The sequence below is a fragment of the Miniopterus natalensis genome, chromosome 13 (genome assembly GCF_054644295.1).
Source record: "Miniopterus natalensis isolate mMinNat1 chromosome 13, mMinNat1.hap1, whole genome shotgun sequence".
NCBI lineage: Eukaryota > Metazoa > Chordata > Mammalia > Chiroptera > Miniopteridae > Miniopterus > Miniopterus natalensis.
In genome coordinates, this window is record NC_142093.1 from 21,393,404 (window position 1) to 21,402,019 (window position 8,616).

Sequence of the window (8,616 nt, forward strand, 5' to 3'; positions counted from 1 at the left end):
AGGCCACTGTGCCCTCCCCTCCCCCAGCCCCAGCAAGCCCTCCAGGTGGTAAAACGGTGGATGTTTTGTATCCATTCCATGGTTTACGCAGCGTTCTCTAAACTGAGGCTCAAGACCCGTGAGTCAAGGCCTGATATTTTAAAAAAATAGAGCCTGGCCGGGCCTGGCTCAGCGGTTGAGCGTCGACCTCGGATCCAGGAGATCAGGGTTTGATTCCCGGTCAGGGCACATGCCCGGGTTGCGGGCTCCATCCCCAGTCGGGGGCGTGCAGGAGGCAGCCGATCAATGACTCCCTCATCACTGATGTTTCTCCCTCTCTCTCCCTCTCCTTTCCTCTCTCTGAAATCAATAAAGACATATTAAAAATAAAAAAATTAAGCTAAAAAAATAGAACAAAATAGAATAGGATAGAATAAAGCAATATATTCAACATAATAAAGATAAGTGTAAACTTTTGTTTTGATTATATATGTGTGGGTGACGGGTCAAAATGTGCAATGTATCGGCCAGAAAAGCGTAGAAGCCGCTGGCTGACAGCACACTTTTCTTCCTTATCTTACTTCATCCTTACTCTACCTTGGGAGGAGAAATTATTATAATTATCCCTATTTTCCAGCTAAGGAAGCTGAGGCTCAGAGAGACCCCAGAGAGACCCGACGGTACACTCGTGTGAGGGCCAGGTTGTGAAGAAATCTCCTAGCTCCCAGACCCTGCTGGGGCTTCCTGCATTTGGTCCCAGACAGAACTGTGACACTTGTCTACTTACAAAGTCCCAAGCAGTGCAGCCTGTGGGAAGGAGGCCCAAGCTGAAGGCTGCCTGGATACCTAAACCGGGCCGGCCCTACTTTCGCTCGGCAGGTGGTGGGTCGTTCACCGTCCATCCACCATTGACCAACTGAAGCCGGTTCGGTGGGAGTTCAGCCAAAACCAGGCTCTGCCGCCAGGGTGGGCAGTTAGGGTGGGGAAGCGAGCTGGTGGGAGAGGCTGAGAAAGGTCACATGGGCCTCCTCCCTCCACCCAGATGCCACTCACACCACACATACCACACTCAGCAAACACACCAAAGCACGCTCCTGCCGGGGCTCCAGACTCCCAGCCTGGAGCCACTGTGGGTCCTGCAGTGCGTCCTTCTGTCCTGTCTCTATTCCCCTGAGACCAACAGCTCACCGGGGGAATATTTTTCCCCTTTTCTTTTTTCTTGCCCCCGGATCTGAACACCCACAACAGCACTGCTGTCTTGTGATTTATGAACTCACAGAACTCACTAACCCTTTTCCGCAGTCGTCTAGATGTAAGGAAGCCCTTGGTTCCTCTGCAGACAGGAGGACCTGACTTCTCCCTCTGACACCACCACCAGCCTGGCCAGGACCCCTCCCACAGGGCTCTGTGACTTATTGGTGATCATTCATTTGAAGGTCACCGTGGTCAGGAACCCCCTGACAGTGGTGAGGAAAAGGCAAGAAAAATGAGGGACAGAAAGAATTTTCCTGCCGAACAAGTCACACAGCCAGCCCTTCCTGGCCACTGTCCCTTGGTGAGGTGGATACATCCACCAGGCCATAGTGGGTCTCAGCGTCCCCCAGTGACTGGGGCCCGAGAGAACTGAAGAGTCACTTGGTAGCTGTGGTGGGAACCTGTCAGTAAGCCAGTCACCCTCCGGGAGTCACCCACCTTGACCTCACTTCAAGGTTCCGTTCAAGTATCACCAACTCAGAGAGGCCACCTCTGGCCCCTCCTCACCTAGCTCCTGACACCCCTCCTGGTTTTGTGTTTTCCCGTAGCCCTTTCAGGCATGAGCCCAGAGCTGCTCTCTACACCAGGCAAGAGACATGGCTCAGGCCCAGAGTGTCTTGGTTACCTTACACTTGGAAGGGACAAAGACCCGAGGTCTCTAGGAGGGAGAGAAGGGAGGGCATGAAGCACTCGGGGGTCCCCGTGGACCCACCGTGAACGGGCAGGATGAACCCTGGCCATGGGAGTGACACAAGGAACAGAGAGGCAGAGACAGTAAGCCTCTGAGTGGACAGGCAGAGAAGAGGGGAACAGAGAGGCAGAGAGAGAAGACGAGAGAAAAAGAATCAGAGATAGAGAGGTAATTGGGAGGCAGCCCCGGAGACCCACAGGCAGAGAGAGACAGAGGACAAGAGAGCAGAAGACGAGGCAGGAAGCGGTGGCAGTGGGCCTCGCAGGGCCGCAGTGGGCCGGCAGCTCAATGCCGCTCTGTTCTCCACCCGCCGCACTGAGGGGCTTTCTTCACGGCCGTGGGAAAGCGGTGGGCGAGCGAGCGGACCGCCGTGTGGACAGTAATTAGCCGGATTAGGGCGGGAGCCGAGGGCCAGGAGGACCAGCCTGGAAACAAAAGGCCTCTCTTTTGCCCTAGCAAACGCCGGGGTCATGAGGTCACTGGGCAGGGTCCCCCAGGAGCTGGTGAGGGGACGTGCGTCAGGGAGAATGGGGCCTCTGAGCACCTGGCAGGGCTGGCTTTGGGGTCCGGATTTGGAGGAGAGCAGGGAGGAAGAGGAGAGAGTCCAGGGACAGATGAGGGAGGACAGGGACAGTGAGACACCACAGAGGGCAGAGATCTGAAGGATCTGATTGGCAAAAGCATTGGTGACGTGGTGACATGCACCAAGTACCGAGGCTTGCATCATCTCATTCAATCCTCCTTAACAGCCCCTGAGGCGGATCCTCCAATGGCACAATTTTACAGCTAAGACAGGCTGTGCAGGGACTGTGACTTGCCCAAGGTCACACAGTAAGAAGCGGCATCTCATACATTCACTGGCCCAGAGTAGGCACACAATTATGTGTTGAATGAATGAATGACAAGTTGGCCCTGACCTCACCCCTTGGTCACCCACAACCTGGGACGTTTGGGAAGTGGAGGCTCGCAGCCTGACAGAGGTCCACTCCCTTCAAGAAAGCTGCTCTGGGTGGTGCACGCAAGGGTGGGTCAGTACTAATAACCCCACACTGGTCAGTGCAGGGCACTCTGGCTACTACGGTCAGGGGTTCAAGGGTTGAGAAATGTGACCATTTGGTTTTCTTTCCAACAGTCCCAACAGAACTGTCCTTTCCTCAGGGGTCTATACCTACAGCCCCTGGGCCCCTCCAACGTACAGGGCTGCGTGAAGGGCCGATGGTGACCTATGAGAGTAGGAAGAGGAGGACTTGGGACCTTCCCCTGCCACCTGGCTCTCACCAGCCACTCCAGAAGGTCAAAAGTGCTCCAATTTTATTTTATTTTTATTTTTTAAAAATATATCTTTATTGATTTGAGAGGGAAGGAGAGGGAGAGACAGAGATAGAAACATCAATGATGAGAGTCACTGATCGGCTAGCCCGCAACCCGGGCATGTGCCCTGACCTGGAATCGAACCCTGATCGCCTGGATCCTAGGTCGACGCTCAACCGTTGAGCCAAGCCCGGCCGGGCAAAAGTGCTCCAATTTTAAATAAAGAGTGTTCTCTGGACTGTGGGTATCACGCCTCAGCTGACTAAACATCTCTGCTCACAGAGAGGACACTCTCCTGCCCACAGCAGCTGGCAGGTGATGGGAATGGAAGACATGGACAAATGGGTCTGGTGTGAGGCATTAGGGGTGGCGGGGACTGTGGCAGAGTCTGTTGTAAACGTGGCAGTAGCTTCTCACTCTGGTCTACTATTGCCTTATGGGCCCAGCTGGGCAGGCTTAAGCTTTTCAAGAAAAATAAGAAATTCAGCCTTTTAGGTGAGATGGTCAAGTTTTAAAGTATGCTGTGGGCCACCCTAACATAGGTAGGGTCCAGATTCAGCCCACAGGTTGGCAGTTCACAATCCACTTCCTGGTGAGCTTTCAGGAAAAAGCAACACCCATCCCTTCCCCAGCCTCACTCCCTCCAGCTTCTCCAGGGTCAGTGAGTGAGGAAGGGGTTAGGGTTGAGTATTGGAGGGTGTCCAGCCCCTGCCCAGATCCCTGTGCCCTGTATCAGGCTGTACCCATGATAGACTTCAGGCAGGACGTCTCCAGGCCACTGAGATCTGGGTGACCAGGCGTATGGCCAGGAGACGGAGGTTGTTACACCCAGCTCAGCCAGGGGAAGCCCCGAGAACCATGAAATGAGAGTTTTCTCCTGGGACAGCAGTGCAGGAAGGGGGGCAGTGAAAGTTGCCGGCACAGGAAGAGGAAATGTCTGCTTCTGCCCAGATCTCCCTCATATCCCACCTTCATTCACCTTCACAAACTTCTCATCAAGTGTAGGTACTGTTAACCCACTTCTCAGGTGAGAAAACTGAGACACAGAGGGCTGGAGTACTTGCCTGAAGGGAGCAGAGAGTGAGCATATAGCGGCATAACTTGAAGGGGCTCCAAGTTTGAGATTCGTTGGAAATGTCATTTTCTTAAAAACTGATGTGATTTTGCTTCCTGTTTCAAAACATACATGGCTATTTCAGCATAAAAATGATGGTGGCTTTTTCTCCCGTAATCTGGTAAACCTGACCTTGGGAGGATAGCCACGTTTATCCTGTGGCATCTCGAACCCCTGGCACTTCATTGTGAGGCTCAGCAGCCCACGTCCACGAGGGGGAGGAGCCCAGGTTGGGGGACCAGCCCCACAGTCAGCTCACAACAAAGTAGAACCTACGGGGCATAGTAGGCATAAAGGGGGTCTGGCTGCTGCTGTCTCTCCTTAGTTCCCCATTTCCACCTCATGGAAAACGAAGGGGGCTCTCCTGCCTCCTTGGGCAGCCCAGCCATAGCTCAGAACTGAGTCCCCGAGGGGCTACTTTTTCTGCGGCACACCATGGTGCCTGAAAAGCCAGGATACAGTCTCCTCTTCTCTCCTCTCCAGGTTACCTCCACAGTCTTTCTTTTCACAGACCAGAACTTCCACTACAGCAGCTGCTGCCTCTAGCTCCTGAGAGGGCTAGGCCTGTGTGGCAAGCACTCCCAAGTCCTGGCCATGGGATGAGGTGGGGGGATCCTGATGCCATGGGTAATGGCTAAGGCATGGTGGTGGGAGAGGGGTATAGCCACACTCTCTCCTGGTCCCTAAAAGAGCATGAATCAGGGAGCCGAAGGCCACAGGGTTAGGCAGCCAGAGAAAATGAGGGGTTAGTTCTGGGACAGCTGCCCTCAGGGAGCACAGCAGTTCCAGTGGGTGAAGGACAGCTTGAGCCCAGTGAAGGAGCTTTAGAACCAGAGAAGAGGGAAGAAATTCGCCAGCCCAGTGGAATGCCCACTGTTCCTTCCAGAAGCTGGTGGTGGTTTTATTTTATTTTATTGATTGATTTTAGAGAGAAAAGGCAGGGAGAGAGAGAAACATCGATTTGTTGTTCCACTTATTGATGCATTCATTGGTTGTTTCATATATGCGCTTGACCAGGGATGGAACCTGCAACCTTGGACTATCAGGACAATGCTCTAACCAATTGAGCTACCCAGTCAGGGCCTGATGGTGGTTTTAGAGACAACCAGGCAAGACTACCTAAGGCATGGTGAATGCTTGCTTCCTGCCGTCATCCCCTACCCCATTAGAGTAGGGGACATACTTAGGGGGAAGGATTACTCAAAAGAAACCCAAGTTCTGGTGAGAAAGCCCTACGAGAAATGTGGGAACTATCAGGAGCTGTTACAGTCCCAGATAAAATTTCCTAGCTCTGCATTCCCAGCCAGGCCCAGAACATTTAAGTCACAGAGCCCCTCTCTTCCCCTCTTTCCTCACTTTGCATGTAACCAGCTTGGGGACTCAAGTTCTCTGTCAGGAAGCACAGGTGGCAACTCGGTCCCTTCCACCAATGGGAAAGGAAGGATTTCATTCTAAGACTTACAGCTAATTACACTGACGGCTTAGTCAAGCCTCCATCCTGAGGAAAACCAAATTCCCACAAGTTCCTCCCCTCCCCCAGCTTTCCACCCCATCCCAGCCCATATTCTGGGTCACAAACATGGACATAGAGTACTCCCAGCCTAGAGCACTTGAGGTGGCTGCCTGCAGGGTGGATGTCAAGGCAGGCCTGGGTCTCAGGAGGGGGCACAGGGAGAAACCTGATCTACTCATCAGTGAGCTTCACGTCATAGTTCTGGACACGAACCATGGAAAGATGGGTTTGTACCTCCAAAACACAGAAGCAGCGAGCTCAGGACCTGATCCAGGCAGCCTCTGTGTCCTCTGACGGGATGAGGGAAGACACAAGAATACACAGCCTCCTTGGCTAGATTCATAGCATCCTTTATGATAGAGACTTGGAGGGGGCAGTGGTCCATGTCCAAGGACTTGTGAGTCCTCAGGGGACGGGCCTCGAGGTCCATGTCAACATGGGGCTAGCTTTCCTATACCGCTTGGCCCTGGCCCCTTCCAACATGCTCATCAGGGGCTTGGATGAAGATGTAGGAGTAGAATTCTCAAATTTGAAGCCCATCAAAGCTGAAGAGAATAGGAAATATAATGAATAATAAAATCCAAAAGGCTTGGTCATATAGAGTAGATAGGCCACATTTAAGAGATGAATCTGAAGAAAGTTCAATGTCAGGTTCTGCTTATGGGGTCCAAGAAATCAACTGCCCCAGCACATGTAGAAAACTGAAGGATTTGGGGTGTTCAGCTTAGTGTCAATCAGCCATGTGATGAATCTGAACAAAACAGTGGTGTGATCTTCAGGTGCATTAAGGAAAGTCTTATTTTAAGGGATTTCTTTGTTCTATTAATTGCATTGAGGGCTTTCTTGTCAGTCTACTGACAACTCACATCAAGAGCCTTTGGGCAGCTGGGTGTGGCTCAGCAGTTAAGCATCGACCTAGGATCCAGGAGATCGAGGCTCAATTCCCAGTCAGGGCACATGCCCAGGTTGCGGGCTCAATCCCCAGTCGAGGGTGTGCAGGAGGCAGCCGATCAATGACTCTCATCACTGATGTTTCTATCTTTCTCTCCTCTCCCTTCCTCTCTCTGAAATCAATAAATATATAATTTTTTTTAAAAAAAAGATATCACCGTTAAAAAAAAACACAACACCTTTGGGGCTTGTTAAAAATCCAGATTTCTAAGTCTACAACAGATTGTTCAACTAGACTCTATAAGGATGGGGCCCCGAAATATGCTTTTTTCACCACCACCCTGGTGATTTTCGAGAACATTTTCAGCTCTACCTCCCGCGTTAGCCCATGCTAGGCCCTCTTGCCAAGACTGTCCTTCCTCTTAGCAAAGTAAGAGGATTGACTCCCTGCCTAGCAAAACATCCCTCTACACTAGAAATTTCCCTGGTGGAGTTTTGCTCCTTTGGGTTAGCACCCTGCCCCTAATGGCCTCATCAGTGGAGATTTTAAAAGATAAAGACAGCTGGCTTAGAGCAAAACTGTGGTGGGGGCACAGGGTGGAGACAGACTGAACTTCCCAGACAAAGAACAAGGCTTAATCATGCTGCCGCAGGGCCACGATCCAGCTCAGCCTGAAGCCGTGGAGAGACTAAGAAATAAGCCATTTGTTCCTCGCTGGCGTGGGAAGCATCCAGGCTTTGGAGAAGCAGCCTGACCTGAGTGTAAATCCCGCTCAGGCCCTTAGCAGCTATGTGACCCTGAACATTGACTTCAACTTCTCTGAGGCTCAGATTCCCCCTCTGAGATAATGAAACATTCCTCACCCAGCTGTTCTGAGGAATAGATGAATAATGGTTGTTATTGTATGTACATAAAGCCCCCTGAGGCTTTTGCACACAGTAGGTACTCAATGTTGCTTGTGGAATGCATGAATGGGTAAATAAATAATGAATGGATGAATGGGTGTTTGGGTGTATGGGAGGAGAGGTGGATAAGTGAATGGGTGGACGGACGGATGGATGGATGGACAAATGGACAGACAGACAGACAGGTGGCCTCTGTAAATTCTTCTTTTTTACAATCAGCCTCTGCTTCTCAATTATTTATAGTGTGCCACCCAGTGTGATTCTCTGACATCTCACAGATGTCTTGATTTGGGGTCCAAGTTGTGCCTCCTAGGAAAAGCCCCTCTTCTTTCCCTGTCCCCCTCCCCCCAAATGTCCTTCTCCTAGCCCCTGTCCAACAGCCAAGCTATTCCTGTCTGGCATTCGGTCTCAAATTCCATGCAGGGGCAAATCTCAGGGCACAACCTTTCTCAGGTTCCTCTGATATAGGCCTGCAGCCTGCTATTGAATCCAGCTCAGTTCACCTTTCTGGCCAGTCTCCGGGAATAGCCCATCTTCAGGCTGGCTTGCCCTTGTCCAGGAAAATCAGCTGCATGAGGCACAAATCCTGCCTTCCTGGAACTTGGACTCGAGGAGGAAAATAGGAGACAGAGGGTGGTAACTGCCCAGCCCTGGCCAGCGTGCTCAGTGGTTAGAGCGTCAGCCTGTGCACCAGAAGATCGTGGGTTCGATTTCTGGTCAAGGGAACAAACTTGGGTTGCAGATCCGATCTCTGCCCCCAGTCAGGCCTCGTGTGGGAGACAACCAATCGATGTGTCTCTGTCATATCGATGTTTCTCTCTCTCTTTCCCCCTCCCCTGTCTCTTCCACTGTGTCTATAATCAATGGAAAAAATATCTTTACTCCTCAGGCGAGGATAGGAAAAACAAAACAAAGAAAGAGCTCCCAGCCAGCAGAATTAGGGAAGACTTCATGAAG